A 16,895-nucleotide genomic window follows, 5' to 3' on the forward strand; every position below is an offset into this window, starting at 1 on the left:
CCCACAAACGAGAGGGACCATGAGCTATCAAGGTCATGACTACGACCAACGCCCACGCCGCACACACGCCTCCCAGCGGCCGATGCCTAGCCATGATGAATGTCACCCACCTACTGTCTATGCAGTCGACAGCAACATGCGCGACTACATGGAAGAACATCGCAATTTGAGGCATCTGCCGGTATGTTTCCAATGTGGTGTCGCGGGCCACATAGCGAGGTTCTGCAATCGTCGCCCAACGACGTGGAATGGTCGATCCGGATCTTCAACAAGGCCCACACCTCCTACGAGGACAACTCAACAGCCGTACACCACCTCTTGGTCAGCTGGCGTCCCTTCTGGCAACGATTACTGGCAGAGAAGCTTCCGGAGCCGCTCGCCCGCATCTGACAGGAGTTTGACGCCACCGCCGACTTCTCGTGCACCGCGTTTACGTCAATCTCCATCGCCAGTGCGCCGCTCAGCCTCGCCTTCACAACCGGAAAACTAGCTAGCGCGGCCGATGGGGGTGAGGTCGCTCGACACGTGCTATCGACAGAAATGCCCCCTGCAGTTGCTATGATTAAGAACAAAGTGCATGTACTTGTTGATGGTGTTGCTACAATGGCTTTAGTGGATACCGGAGCAACTGTATCCGTAATGAGTCTCGGTTTTAAAGATCGGTTGGGGCGTAAAGTTGTATTTCGGTGGGACCAGGCTGCAACGTTTTGTGGAGTGAGCGGCGAGTCGTTGCGCCCTGTTTGTGTGTGCACTGCTGACGTATCCTTGGCTGGTGGAGTTTTCGCGACGGAATTTGTAGTTATTCCCCGATCGACGCACGAAGTGATTTTGGGCATCGACTTTTTGCGACAGTGTGGTGCGACCGTCGACTGTCGCACGGGGGAAGTTTGCGTCGATGGCCATGTTTCGTCCGGGCTCTTAGAGGAGACTTGCAGTCAAGGTGAACTTTGTGTATCTGCAGATACTGTTGTGCCTGCGTCCACCTCTGTGTGCGTGCCGGTTGTGTGTCGCGGTGAAGTGCCAGACAGTTTCGATGCCTCCGTAGAGCCAATGCATCTAAATTGTATGAAGAAGAACATTTTTGTCCCTCATTGTGTGGTATCCATCGGCAAGGGGCGTGCTGGCTTGTGGACGACCAACTGCTCGGCAGAACCCGTCCTGCTTCCAGACGGCCTGAAACTCGCCTACTTTACAGAATACTCGTCCTCGTCCGTAGCCGTACTAACAGATCCGCCGTGTGAACCTGCTGACCTTCGCCACGTCTCAGACAAAAAGCTTCTGTCTATGATAAACAAGTCACTCAGCACGAGGGAGCGCCATACCTTGGTGGATACGCTTTCTAAGCATCTGTCAGTGTTTGACTTTGCGCAGCCGGACAAAGCGTTCTCGATTCCCGAGTCACGAACACGCCATACTATAGATACGGGATCTGCGCGCCCGATCAGACAAAAGCCTTATCGCGTGTCGCCTAACGAGCGGAAGATAATCGGGGAACAAGTGAGTGACATGATGAAAAATGGAATAATACAAGAGTCCTCGAGTCCTTGGGCAGCTCCGGTCATACTTGTCAGAAAGAAAGACGGTAACTGGAGATTTTGCGTAGATTATCGAAGATTAAACGCCGTGACTAAGAAGGATGTCTACCCCCTGCCCCGGATTGATGATGCAATTGATTGCCTGCATTCGGCCTCTTATTTTTCTTCAGTGGACCTGCGCTCAGGATATTGGCAAATCCCTCTACACCCGGCAGACAAGGAGAAAACAGCCTTCATAACCCCGGATGGATTATTCGAATTCAATGTGATGCCATTTGGGTTGTGCAACGCTCCAGCAACCTTTGAAAGGTTCATGGACACCGTTCTGCGTGGGTTAAAGTGGAACATCTGTATGTGCTATCTTGACGACGTTGTTATATTTGGGCGCACATTCAATGAGCACAATACGCGCCTGGATATTGTCCTCGACTGCATCAAAAACGCTGGCCTGGTTCTGAACTCCAAGAAATGTCACTTTGGTGACCGTCAAACCCTTGTGCTGGGTCACCTTGTTGACAAAGACGGTATCCGGCCTGATCCCCTCAAGACGGCAGCTGTCGAGGCATTCAGTGCACCGCAGTCAGTGAAGCAACTTCGCAGTTTTCTGGGCCTTTGCTCTTACTTTCGCCGATTTATTCCTGGTTTTGCTGACGTCGCTCATCCTCTGACAAATCTGCTACATAAAGACGCACGGTTTGACTGGACACCCGAGTGCGATTCTGCATTTCGTCAGCTGAAGTTCCTGTTAACCTCCCGACCTATCCTTCGCCACTTCAATCCTACTGCGCCGACAGAAATCCACACAGATGCTAGTGGCGTTGGTCTGGGTGCCGTATTGGTCCAACGCTATGACGACCGTCAGCACGTGATTGCTTACGCAAGCCGCTCATTAAGCAAACCTGAACGGAATTACACGGTGACAGAGCAAGAATGCCTCGCTGTAATCTTTGCGGTTCAGCGATTTCGCTCGTACTTGTACGGACGCCCATTCCAAGTCGTCACAGACCACCATTCCCTGTGCTGGCTCGTGAACCTTCGCGACCCTTGTGGTCGCCTTGCGCGCTGGGCTTTGAGGTTGCAGGAATATAACTTCACTGTTTCCTACAAGAGTGGCCGAAAACACGCTGACGCAGACTGCCTTTCCCGTATGCCGCTTGCCACGACGGACTGCGACGCAGGCGATTTTGATCATCTCGTCGCTTCTGTGACACCCGCTTTTCCGGATATCGATGCGTTCAAAGCAGAACAACGGACAGACACTAAATTGGAGCCACTCTTTACTTCTGCCCATTCAAGTGCAACAAGCAGCTACTGTGTACGTGACGGGCTCCTGTACAAAAGGAACTACTCAAGCACGGGTGCACGCTTCCTTCTAGTGGTGCCGGAGCGTCTCCGGCCAGCAATCCTTCAGGCTATGCACGATGACCCTACCTCCGGTCACTTAGGCACTGTGCGCACACTTTATCGCATTCAAGAACGCTTTTACTGGCCCCGGATGCGACATTCGGTTGAGTTTTATGTCGCCAGCTGCATACAGTGCCAACGTCGGAAACGCCCAACCACTGCCCCATCTGGTCTCCTTCAACCTGTGCCGCCTTCCAGCTCACCCTTTCGGCAAGTTGGAATTGATCTGTTGGGCCCTTTTCCAAAGTCATCTAAGGGCAACCGCTGGATAATTGTCTGCGCCGACTATTTCACACGCTATTGCGAGACGGCGGCTATACCATCAGCAACTGCCACCGAAGTGTCGCTTTTCTTACTTTACGCTATTGTTCTACGGCATGGACCGCCTGGTGTTATCATAAGTGACCGGGGACGTCAATTCACGGCGGATATCGTGGAAGAACTTGTGCGTTTATGTAACTCGCACCTCCGGCACTCGACGCCGTATCATCCCCAAACGAACGGCCTCACTGAGCGCACTAATCGAACAATCACCAATATGCTTTCCATGTATGTTGCGTCCGATCACAAGAATTGGGATGAAGTTCTACCGTTTATTACTTACGCCTACAACACCGCCAAGCACGAGACAACCGGCTACAGCCCCTTCTTCCTTCTATATGCTCGGCCGCCCCGGTATACGCTCGACACTGTCCTCCCTTTTTACGACCACGACAATCCTACGGTCGCCGATGCGCTATGCCTCGCTGAAGAGGCTCGGAGACTTGCGCGTCTTCGGACTTTGGCATCACAAGAAAACTCCAAAGCCCGCTACGACGCACGACATCGGCCTGTTACATATCAGCCTGGTGATCTCGTTTGGCTTTGGACTCCCACAAGGAAGCGCGGTTTGTGTCAAAAGCTGCTGGCAAACTACGATGGACCGTATGTTGTCATCGACAAAGTCAGTGAAGTTTATACTCTCGCGCGCCTCACGAACACTGGTAGACGTTCTGCTAGGACACAAGTCGCACATGTCGCACGGTTGAAATCATGCACGCCACGACAAGCTAGTTGACTCGCCCAGGGGGCTTTGTCTGCGAGGGGAGGCATGTTACGTCCAAGCGCGTCAAAGGGACGCGGGGATCAAGAAGAGAGGGGAAGAGGAGAACGAAGACTGTGCAGCGGCCATTCCTGTTGTTCGTAGCCTGCCGTTCCTGCTCTCGCACGCCTCAATAAACCCCTTTTCCCCGTGCTTGTAACAATATATATATATATATATATATGTATATGTATGTATGTTCATTGCTCAAAGAGGAACCTGATGTCGAAAAGGACATTTACAGACCCGTACAAAACCACGTGACTGAGCTTGTGAGCTATCGTGTTGCAGCGCTCTCAACCGTGCGTCGAGCCTACCGCTTATCAGGGACGACGCTGCTTCCTTTCCGTGTGCCACCGTCGAAGATGCTGACGCACTGTGAAGCCGATGCCTATAGAGCCGCGGCCGCTCACTTCGCCACGGCCCACGCACTCCGGGCAAACACTGGTTCTCAAATGGACAAAAGTGCCATCCGGCCTGGCGTTCACCTTTCTACAGGGGTGATACAGCTGGGAAAGAACCCTGCGCGCTAAATTCCCGTCGAGACTTTCGTGAGTCGCTCCCATGCCGTTTCCATGGCGGCCATTGCTTCATGTGGCGCCCCAAATGCACCTGTTGAGGTGGGGACGCCTTCGGGTTTAGACGAACACCCCTTTAGAAGCTAGAAATCGCATAATGACCGAACGCTAGGCCGGGAGCGCGCTTCTACCTATTTTACCGGCAGAGACCCTGCGGCAGCACTTCCCTACCACAGCCACGGCGGATGCTCTCCAGCTCTGTGGCTGGACACCCAGGCATCCAGAGACGACTCATAAGTTTCTATTGGCCCCTTTATTCGAGATGTGAATCGTCACAAGAGCCGAGCACCAGTCTATGGAACAAACCTACCCATTAGAAAAGAGCCTGTGGGTTTCCGGCAGAGCCGGGAATGGAGCTGGATACCTCGGCCACATGAGGTGAATGTTCTACCTAGGCTAAGCCATCGCTGCGGTGTCTTTGTTTGGGCCCCTCAGTTCCCTTTCTTCTCGTTTATTACATTAAGGGGATCTCAAATCTCACAATATTGAGGCCTTCAGGTAGTATGTGTGGGTTTATTCAGCCGTCGCCGTCACCAAAATAGATCACGTACTCGTGACGCCTGCGGCAGAAAGGATTCGCCGACAAGGTTTGTGAGTGGTGTCGCTGGCTAACTCTCCCAGGGTTAGCTCTAGTGGTAAACACATAAATACCCAGGAAAGTGGAAAGTGGATGGTGGTTTAATTGGTAAAGGCATCGCACGCGTAATACGAACACGTGGGTTCGTATCCCAGCTGCCGCCAGTTGCTTTCTCATCGACTTCGATTTCCATGAATTCATCATTTCATTAATTCATTTAGTAAATGCAGTAATTTTCCCTATGATGTCCCTGGTGTCTCTGTTAGTTTCTGATGTTCTGATTATTAAAAAATGACCGTCCATGCACTCTGTAAAGAGGGTTAACCTGCGAAGCTGAAACGCGTGGTCCCGGTATTTATCACTGGGTTAATCCCAACGGTTCATTATACGACCGCTTAGTAGGCTGCCGTATCCTCGATACGCAAATGATGCTTGCGCTCGACTGTACGACCCTCTTCTTGTGCCCAGGCTGCAGCACCGGCAAAGCGTATACGAGCTTCTGCGTGCCTTCTGCTCGCGACGCTGCTGATCGAAAGCTGCCGGCTCCTCAGGAGTACGCATCATGCGTGGCCTCTTCATTTCGGAGCTGGGGACAAGCTTCTGCGCCTGCGCTCCGATGCGATGGGGAGCAACGATGTCACTTGTGCACAGCCAATCACGCGCCTCTAATTCTCTTATCCTTTTGCTCATGTACATGGAGTTGCGCCGGAGGTGTTTTCGGCGTACAGGCGACAAATGTACGGACGGACGAATCAGCCAGCCAGATGGTTGTGATGGTAAATTTTATTGAAAGAGGGAAGGGGAAAGGGGGAGGTGACTGAGGGATCGGGCTGAACTAAGGCCCCGGGCCTGCTTGGCCTTCTCCGCCCAGTCCACCAGTTCAAGCTGTCGGTCGACGTCCCCGGAACTGAGCCAGGCTGTCCAGTCAGTCTTGCTGCTGACGGGGGGATGTGAAAACGGGAGTGAGGTGCATTCCCACATTAGGTGTGTGAGTCTCCCTGTTTGTGAACAGAGCGGTCGCGTTTAGGCGAGTCCAGACAAACACATACCCACACCCAAAGTATATTTAAAAAATCATTGGGGCAAAGACAGCTAGCCATATACAGCTTTGCTATAAATCGGACATCGGTTCCCTTTCTTCTCGTTCATATATACGTGTGTTTGTGTGCGTGTGTGTGCAGAGAAAAAAGCAGACATACGAGTTGCTGTTCAAACTGGAATCACGCATTTTGCTGATTGTTTCATCTTTAGGTTTTCTACCTGGTGTTATTAGCGAGTTCCATGCGGCGACAGATTGAGCTGCTGCTGACAATGCATCAGATTGCTTCAGATCATCGTAAATATTCAGTCAAAAGCATTAATCAGAGCAGGCTGTGCAATGCTCGAGAGCCATCTGCGCTGGGGCAGAGTCTAGGTACATCGGCGGTTCGTAACTTTCTGTGTGCTGTGCATCCTCGCCGCTCGCTTCACGTTGAAGCGATAGATAGCACGAATGTCACTTCACTCGCTGCTTCTGCCGCATTTCCTCATGCCAGCGCTCTGACAGTGAGTGTCCGCAGTCATGGAGTCTGATGTGTTCACGTTACCCGTGCGTACGGATACCATGCTTATGAATGTAGTTAGACAGGCGAATGTTTACAACTTGATACGGCCTAAAAGTACTATCCTTTTTTCGTATGGCTGTCTGCTAATTTGCTAGCGCAGCCGATGCTTCGCCTTTTGGGCGCATCTGCATCTTTTATTATCGCCTAAATATTACACAAATACGAGTAAGGTGGTGCAACCATGGGAATGACGCACCAACACGCCTAACACATGGCACTTCAACGGTCTCCTCACGGAGGCGGTCGTAACCATAGGGGCATCTCCATGACCTCCCAGATTGCAAGGCGCTCCCGCTAATTTCGGAGGCTATGGTGACGTTATCAACAAGCTTAGAAGACTTGTCGACTATGGCGCACTGACTTCCTCTATGTAACTTCAATACTCCGCAGCTGTTGAACGCCACACTATGACGTTAAATGTGAAATCCGGAGCCACGCAAATTTGAGTCGAGCGTAACACATATTGTTAGGATGCGAAAGTTTATGTGACAAATTCCTTAGATTTGTGCACTTGAGTTATCCTAACATATTTTGCTTTTGGAAAAAAAAAACTGCTTAGAAAAGGTTCAGCGCAAGACTAGTGGCCTTAAGAAAGCGTTGAAGTACCTCTGTAGGCGACCATTACAGAAACACGTGTGAGCGAATTTCTTTCGAAGCCCTCAAATAAGGATAATCACCAATCCTCTATATGTTTCTTCGGTGTAGAGGGTAAGGAGGGGGGGGGATTTCTACTTTATTTATACGCTCCATAATTGCATATATAACCGCCCTAATTACATAAAATGAAGCAAGCTCGCTCTGACGTTGCTCAACTCAAACTCTGGTTAAGCGATACTGAATTTGGCATGAGACTTTTTGATGAGTCGAAACTACCTTATACATATACTGACTTAATTTTCGCGCGACCACATGAGGATGTAGAAATGCCAGAATTGTTGGACTTCGGCACGTGTATAACTGCAACCATAAGATCCAACAGGCATTGGTATACATAAAATTACAGGTAACTAACTCATGACTGACCATGACTTTGAGAAATCCTCGGCCCCACCAAAAGCAGCACTCATGTTCACACGCACATTGGCTTACAACAACGGACACCCACTACAAGACACTCTTACTTACTCGAAGTCGGACACGCCGAATATGCATTACTGAGGCTCATTCCTCCTCACATTAAAACATTGCTCTGGATTAAGTCAAATAAGAGTTGGCCGGTGTGCACGCTGTACGAGGAACTATTCTGGTCGAATTGGTCGCTAATTGACGTTTCCTATGAAAACGAACAGATCACCGTAAGAGAGAAAACACTGATGGAACTCATAAGATTGCCTGAACTTATACATGCACATCAGTAGGCCCTGTGTTAGAAAAAGCACCTAAATGTGTGTTAGGTTATGAAACAGTCTGCAGAGATTTATCCAGCTTACTAAAGCCAATTTTTTGTGTTTGTGTATGTGTTTAGTTCTTATCATGACAAACCAAGTAACTGTATAAACATACTGAAAGTAAATATTGGGAACAATGTCAAAATTGCAGTACCACAAAGCCTGAGTTTCTGATGCAGCGGCGCACAGAGATTTTGATAGGCGTGATTAGTGAAACTTATGCTTTATGTCATTAATGCAGGAGCTCAATTTGATCGAAGGGAGACAGTGTGCATCCGGGCAAGTGAACTGTCCCTATGTTTAGACTTCGGTTGCTGTGGTGATCTTGTAAAGGACGCCTAACAAAAGCAGAAGAATAGACACACTTATGTGTGTTTATGCTCAAGGTGGCTCTCTTCTGGCGCCAATGAATCCGCACCAAAAATTAGACAGTGACGCGCAAGGACAGCGGTCGTCGTGAGTTAAGCCGTGCCAGCACCAGTGCGGTTGGCTTAAGCGGTAAAAGTGTCAGCAATCTGCACTAACAAAAGAGCGACTAATGCGTTTTCCACGTTTTACCAGTGGCTGTGAGTGAGAACCGATGAATGATTAATCCTCGACTGCGACAGTCTTGCGGTTATCACTGAAGCCAGATCCTTGTTTTGAACTCGATGAGACGTAAACACGTCTATAAAATCGTTGATGCTCGTCAATTATTCGTAAACTCTATTGCGATGTGTGAAGTGCGGCACGCATCATGCTATCATTGTCTGGAATAGATCAGCATACTACATCTACAACTAGTACACGCCTGCTGCACGGTCGACTGTGTCATGCTCTTGTCGCATGGGAGAAAAGTGGAAGTGCTTAATTAGATGGTAAGTTACAAACTACTTAAGGCATGTAGGCTAAGATTCAGTCATGACGCACAACGTAGATCCGGACCTCTACCTCAAAAATATGACGCTGTAGAGTAAACATGTGGGAGTATAAGGTAACATACGCCACTGCAGAGACAACTTATAACCTTGTACGCTAATTAGATTCCGTCTTTCTTTCGTGCCTATCCTTGCAAATTCCTCAAATGTCTGGCGCAACGCAAGAACGTTTACATCCTGTACAAGAAATATTTCAGGGAAAGGAAAAAAGATCCCAGCCGTGTACGCACATCTCCGGGCAACGCCACAACGGGAACATCTTGTCCAATGAAAAAGAGTCTCAATCCGAGTTCGTTGCAACCAAACCTTGATATATCACGCGAACTTTTTGATATTCCATGTGCACCAAAGGTGCAACTAGTCAGCGATTCTATAAAGTATTCGCAGGCGGTCTCCTTACGTCACACTCGAAGCGTTCTCGGCGAAGGACGTTGCAGTAGAAGCGACAAGTGGCTTTGGGGCTTACGTTTCTCCTGTTTATATGCGCTCTGTTTACCTTAAATGGGGCTGGTTGCCGCGAAGCTCAGCATGCCACACCTAAGGAAAATTTGCGGCTTGGCGATGGCACTTAGGTACATGATGAGCACTGTCGCTACTACCTCGGACAAGGTAGCACCCCAATCTCGGTGCCAGTATAATATTTTCTTTTTCCATTCACAACATCATCCCCACACTCTCGTAAGAGCTCTGTTAAGAGATTGAGTACTGACCAAATATGTTACCCTTGAGCACCGCGTCAGAATCTTCTAAAGAATCCCCGGCACTAATTAGGGGAGCGAAAGCTTCTGAATACCTCGGTATGCGTGGGCGAGCAATTTCCCGTCCACGCCAGAGGCGATAGCGATTCCTGCCTTAGCGCGGCTGTGACGCGCATCCAACGGTCTTACCAGGAGGACGTGTTAGCCGCAGCAGGAAGGGCCTTCGACCCTTCGCCGTTGGAACGGCTCAGCCGGGGAAACCCCTGGCTCGGCGCCATCGGCATGCGAGGCACGGAGCACCGTCGATCAGGGGTCCCAGCTGACCTCCGATGGTGCCCGCCCGGCCAGCTGCAGCCCGCAGATGTTATACATACGCTTGACGGTCGCGGCGCGGGACGACGAGGGTGTTCGCGAAAGCGGCGAAAACAGGACACTCGTTGTTTTTCTTGTCCTCTTGCAGAAGGCGGCTCCGAGAACAGATAGCCGGCGTCGAGTATTCGTCGCGCAATAAGAGGAGGAAACATTAGTGGCTTGGCGTCGTTTCGTTCGGAATCGCCGGAGAGGCTTAGCAAGCAAAGAAGGTGCATGTGCTTAGCAGCGGTTGGTGGGGCTCGCAGTCGCCATCGCTAGTCGGTAGCAACGAGACTCGTTCCTCCGAAAAGTTTCCACTCGCACCGAGATTCTCAGGCAATAAAAAGTAAGGGAGACGAGCAAACGAGGTGACACAGTTGCTTTGAAAATAACATTAAGGAAACATTATATCTTGAGAAAGACAACTGAATCTTACGATCGCTATATGGCGAGAATGTTGCCGACGCAGTGTAGTTGCACGTGGGCTCAGTGACAATCGGCAGAAAAAGGTCCACTACTTCTAGCACTTGTGAAGCACCGCACCGCGAGCACTTGGTTGCATGCGGGAAAATCGCTTACTTTCTATGCGACGCTTCCAAGCGGAAGTGACTATAGAACACGTATTCGAACGTTGAAAAAGTGCTCGCAGGGGGCTGCGTTTTGATAGGTTCGACGTTTTACACGTTTTTTATTCTTCACTTGGCGGTACCTTCTTCTTTAATTTGTACGGTGATCCCAATTTGCTCAGAAAGTACGCCATTTCTTGGGCAGATAGAGCCTCATGAGACAGGAAATGTTTATTTCCACATTCCACTGGGTACTCGCACAGCACACTGTTTAATATTTGGCGTCGGTGTTGGGATCATTCAGCGGCGCAAGGCGCTTGTTTTGAGAAACTCAACAGGCATGAGCTGTGCCATCGCATGCACGGCTAATAATACAGACATACTTAAACCTAACGTCTTGACGCAGCCATGGATACCTAATGCTGGTGCAGCTCTTGCGGTCAGCGTTTCAGGCCCTTCGGTTACGATTACTCTGCAACAGACGGCGTAAACAAACTGCTGCCTTGACTCGAAAGAGATAGCACCACTTGTGCTCTCCGTGCCGGTTTGGTCAGGGTAGCGGAGAAATTGCGTTGCCCTTCGCTTTGTTTATTAGCATAGGTTTGTTATCAGCAAACGAGCATTCCCTGGTGACTGCGCCAGCAATAATGTTTGTTTACAAACGTGCTTAGCCAGCGTTCGCTCGCTGTGAGCTCAGAAATTAGCTTCGCTTGCTTTCCTTGTTCTTTCGCGGGCGCTTCAGTGAAATAGTTGCTTCGTTCCGTGCAGTCTTTCAGGCTTAAAGGATGTGCGCTAGCGCGATTGAGAGGTAAGATACAATTCGTGGTAAACTTAATATGCACGGTGTTTCCAGACTCTTTGTCAGAAATGCTTGTTTCACTATGCATACGTGTCATCTATGGTTGCTGTGGGCAAATTTATTCCTAGAGCAAGAATGCTCATATGTAAATGCATAATACAGTTTGTATAAGACAGTTGCTCCTGCAGCGTTCAATGAGATGGTCTTGTTAAGAGCTCATTACCTCAGTTCGTTGCAGTAAGAACTATGTGTTTCAATTGGAAGAAAAGTTAAAAGTTGGTCGGTAGGACTAGTTTGACTAGTGCCGCTATTTGTGACTAGCTTATTTTGGGCCAAAGCACATCCACTTCTCCGTATGCCACCTTTCGTTTCACCGCAACGTATTAGTTTATTAATAACATTTTATACACTACATTACTTCTTTTCTAACTTGAGTATCATAGGCTTCGCACATCGCAACCTAAGTACCTTTTTTTGTATGAATGTACGTTTACAGTGATGAGACGAGAAGCGTGCTATTTCAACTGATCATTTATTACTCTGTACAATTATGTTTCACTGCCTCAAAAGTTACTGCAGCACAAGGATTGTGAACATGTTTTCACAAGGACTACTGTAACCTCCCCCCCCCCCTCCCGGGAAAAAAGCAACAATTTAAAATCCTAGTAAATTCAGTCGCCCTAATTCTAGCGCAAGGTTGGTGTGCATGTAATGCATGTAATGCAGAGTAGAGTAAGTTCCATTCTGTTCCTCAGTTAATGTGCTTTTTGTGAACTCGTTCCGTGTTTTGTTTTGTGCCCTTACTTCAGTACATTTTTTGAGTAATTGTTAAGACTTGGTGTGTTTCACTTATACGTGTGATTTCATTTAAGCTTGATTGCGTTTATCTTATCTGAGTTAACTGTACGTTTTAGTGTGTTTTTATTTAATTTTGTTTCTAGCTGTGACCTTAATTGATGGCATTTTTGTCTCAAGAGGAGCAGCGAACTCAAATACTTGCACCACCATCTCTGAGAGATCATACACTGAAAACAAATTTCACGACTTTCTCTTAAAGAGACGCGCCTTTCAGAAAAACAAACTCATTATGTGGACTGTTCGAACATTGGTATATTTCACTATAGTTCACACTAGGCTACAAGTAATGAAGGCCTAGACGTGTGAATGAAAATTGGGCTTTACATTTTGAGTCACCGGTACAGTTTGATATGGAGAAAGGAACAATGTTCTTTCTAAATGCATCTGTCGTCTCTTATTACATGTCCAGCTTTCGCCCTTTCTTTAAGAATAAAGAAGAGGAACTTGCCATTAGGAGATGTTGGGTTCTCGTACATCGTATGAATACATTGTGAATTAAAACGCACTCACACAATGTGATGATTATGTGTCAGTTATGATTTTCTTACCCAAAATTAAAGTATAAAGGGAGCGCATTACAATCTTAAGAGCACATTCAGTTTCAGTTTATTATTCTTTAAGTACACTGAATGGGCAAGAGATAATATACAGACGACGAGGCTCCTAAAGTCAAAGACTGCAACGGGACCCTCGGTTAATTATAGCAATAGATCATTCTAAGCATTTCACGATCGTTTTTGCTCACACTCAACGGTTGTATTTAAAAGCCATGGCGAACACGCTCGACAAAGAAGAATGCAATAGGAAGCAAACTTTCCGAGAATCATAATTAGCATTACATTTCTGAAGCCGAATGAAAGCGCACCTTCCCCCTTGCACGCGTGCGGTTACTCCCAGATGTTTAAGAATCATAGATGCAAACGTTGACTTTATTTCGTGTTGCGAATGTAGTTAGCTGGGAGAGGGTTGTATTCCTCTTAACTATATGCAAATGTTCCACTGGTCGATGCTACATAAGTAATAATGCGAATAGGGTAATATTACTCACTTACCATTTCCCGAAACGTGGGATATGGCGATCCGCTTCTTGTGAGCAAAGAGGACATCAGACGTGTAAAAAATCAACAGAAGTTAGCAGCCCAGTGTTCGTAGGATGCAAAACCCGCACTCAGCAAATCAAGCTTTCATTCTTTTTTTTAATTTTTTTTTACTTCAGACGTCGCGTATGTTAATATGAATTGACGAGACACTCATGTATGTACCTATTTATAACCGCCCCATAACTTGAACTCTCACTCGCGATACGTGCCAAAGCCTCACCTAGCCTGGTTCATTATCTCCGTGTGCACCTGCAAGTTGCCCGAACGTGGAGGCAGAGTTGAGCATCTTTGGCTCTAATGGTTTTCCAAATTCAGTATGCCGCGGTCCCAGGCCTTACATACATTCCCTTCTGCTGCAGAAAGTGGCTTCCGACATAGGCCTCATGGTGTCAAGGGTACCTTAAGGTTAGGTGATGCGTCATCAAAGCATCTTCCGAAGTAAACCGGTCCAAAAGGGATCCAGAGAAATAAATAAAAAGAAAATTATTTGCCTGCACCGCATAGCGTGCAGTGTGGCGCGCGCGATCAATCTCTGCACAGCGAACGTACCAAGTGTACGACAACCATTGCGTATGCGTAATGCTCACCTCTGACACCTAGTGCAGGAGTTCAGCAGATGCAGCAACAACCGAATTCTTCATGCATAAACAGAAGGATGAGAGCGTCCCTACGGAAATCCCTGATGGGAAGCAAAGCTACGTGCTGCAGGTCTACCCTGCGTAAGCATGTGCTAAATAGAGGCAGCTAACGATTTAATGAGGCACGCGCCTTCGCGTCCTGCCCAACGCTTTCTCCGAGATCTGCGAACTTGAAGCCAGGAAAGGAAACTAGGGGCCTTCCCAGCAAACAGAACCCGGTTAAGTGACGCTGCTGTAAATATAATCGAGTGCCACGAAGTAGGAACGGCTTTGTTGGTGCACGCGTCATTTATGCAGGCTTACGCACATTCACCGAAGCAGCTTTACCCGACGCCATAAACGTCCCGAAGGACAGCAGGCTGCGTTATAAAGTAAGGCACACAGCAGCGTTACTCTTGCGCATCGGGCTCATCCGTCGGCAGGGGGATTCTCAGAAGGAAGTTGCAAGGAATGCTAAAGCTTAACGCTTTTAGAAACTTCGACTAAAGAACAAAGGATGGGTAAGCAAGGAAAGCTCAGGACACCTTGACTCGTGGTGATGAGAATGAAGGACTGTGCACTGTGTCCAGCGGGCTTCTAGCATGAACGGGCCTTCAAAATGCGTGCTTTGAAAATACTTTGGCCCGCAGGCTGTGAATAAACTAATAAAATAAATCATCCTTTCGCAGAAGCTATTAATGCATTTACGATGCTTTTGCAAATGGCTATAAAAAAAGGTTGCACGCACTAAAGGTTGCCGACGGCAGATTTGCATCAGGAAGTGTAATAAACATTCCCAGTGACAGCAAGGCGGAATTATTTTCTCAAAAAGGCACGTGGCATCGTAGAACGCATGAATACACGTCCCATACGTAGGGATAATTCAGAATAAAATTATTCAACACAGAGACGTGTTGCTTAATTCCAGTCGCCTTTCTTCTACTCCCTAGGAAAAGTTGGAAGTTTTTGTCATCCGTTTCTACGCATTGAATAAATAGTCAGCTGAATTCCTGCGGCATAACTTTGTAAGTTTCTTTTCAAACATGAAAGGAAGCTAAAAACATAAATTTACTCATGAAGTCTGTATTAATTATACCCGCAGTGTAATTGTATTATTATAATCGAACCACTCCAATGCACCGCGCTTTGAAGTTATGCGTTTGTGAGAGAATTAGAAATGGCAGAGCTTATGTGATCTCTGCAGAGAAAGAATTTCTGAAATTCCAGTGAAATTCCTTGATGTTTGCGGCTTTGTTCAAGTGTTAATCTTGTTCTTGTTTTTAATTCGTGATTCATAGGAGCGCAGCTATGTCCGAAGCAGGATTAAGGTTTCTCCCAGGGATTTACACTGGTCCCTTCCTTTGGTCAGCCGGTTCCATGTCTTGCCTGGAAATTTACTAATAGCATATCACACCCTTATTCCTCCACCGACTTGGACGGCGTTTCGCTGCATTTCGCACCCCTTCTTTTTTGGGCTAATAGACCAACCTATAACGATAGGCGTTCCATGGTCTGCATATCAACTCTGCTAAATCTGAATCCCCACTGTTATATCAGTGATCCCCGTTTGCACTGTTTTTCATGCTATTTCTTAACGCATGGATGCGATTTTTTTTTTTAGTCGCAGCGCAATATTTTGCTCTCTGTCGTGTTTCTTTATTATTCTACAATTTACGAACTCGTGGGCTGGCGTATATTTCCGCACACGGGTATCCGGAGACTGTTGTTCGTGGCTAGATATTTTGTGCAGTAGGCTCATTCACGCATTACTATTCCTTTGGATCTTTCACCATGGGGAGGTCAGCACCTTCTTGACCTACAAACACGTACTCTTTCACAGATTCGGAAGGCTGGCTACTGAATTGCCTACTGCATTTCCGTGCTAAAATATATGACATTAGATTTTCTTCGCTCACAATAACGTTCAAGTTTATCTTTAATCTTTTCTATGTCAATAGCAAGCCGCAGGTTAGGAGGTGCTGCCGTTAAAACTTCTACCTAATCATTGGCGCTCCAGCATATCATATACTGCTTTCAATATTACACTAAATAGTAATGGAACGCTTCTCGTAGTTTCTGGGCGCTATTCTGGAAGAGTTATTTTTTCAAGTTCAATGTGAATATTTATGGTTGTGCTATCACTCTAATTTTACCAAAAATATTCAGCTATTTCGAACACTATTGGCTCCAGTTACGGAACTTGATGTTAACGATGTTAACAAGAATAACGCTGCAGCGTTTTTAGACGCAGGTGCGGTGTTTTACTACTCCGGTTGGCAGTTGGGGGCAAGAAAAGGGCCTCCATCATAAGTCTCCCTACGGTGTACGACGTTTCGGTAATAAAAAGTGTGCATGGATGTGGGTGAGCTGGAACCCTGCAAAATGAAGCCAAGTGATTACTCTCACGAGAAGAAGCCTGTTGCATTAACGTTCTCGTGCTTTTCTTGTAGAATGAACATCTCTTATTGAGCAGGCGGCTTGGGTCCTTTTTTGTTTGCTACAATGATAGGAACGAGTGACGGTTTCTTCCTTAGTGAATTTTAAGTGATGCGCATTAGTGATAAAGAAGGCGTCCGAAATAGCCGCCCTATAAGTTGTTTTTCTAGATTGTTGTTATAACGAAAGGAAAATAAACTTCAAAAGGCATTCATGTACCACCCACATATACGAGCTAACGCTGTTTATTTTGCCCTGTTGGCACCGTAGGAGTCCTTATAGCTCTCGCCTTATTGGAAAAGTCTAGTAGGTAGCCACTGTAGAGGGGGCTACTCCACCCTTTGTTAAGAAAAAAAAATCGCTCGCCAATGCGTTCGCACTAGGCA

General features: G+C 47.5%; 1 protein-coding gene across 7 annotated transcripts in view; it reads left to right on the forward strand.

Moving 5' to 3' along the window:
• LOC135899231 (mannan-binding lectin serine protease 1-like) overlaps positions 1–16,895 on the forward strand; it is a 117,113-nt gene that overhangs the window by 34,438 nt on the left and 65,780 nt on the right. Inside the window, exon 1 of one of the 7 annotated variants that reach the window (XM_065428501.2) lies at positions 5,713–5,951. The exons of the other annotated variants lie outside the window; for them this stretch is intronic. The gene's annotated coding sequence lies outside the window, so the exon portion shown is untranslated. Of the gene's footprint in view, positions 1–5,712; positions 5,952–16,895 lie in introns of those variants that run through there. 7 annotated transcript variants of the gene reach the window in all.

This window comes from Dermacentor albipictus, chromosome 5 (genome assembly GCF_038994185.2).
Source record: "Dermacentor albipictus isolate Rhodes 1998 colony chromosome 5, USDA_Dalb.pri_finalv2, whole genome shotgun sequence".
Lineage (NCBI taxonomy): Eukaryota > Metazoa > Arthropoda > Arachnida > Ixodida > Ixodidae > Dermacentor > Dermacentor albipictus.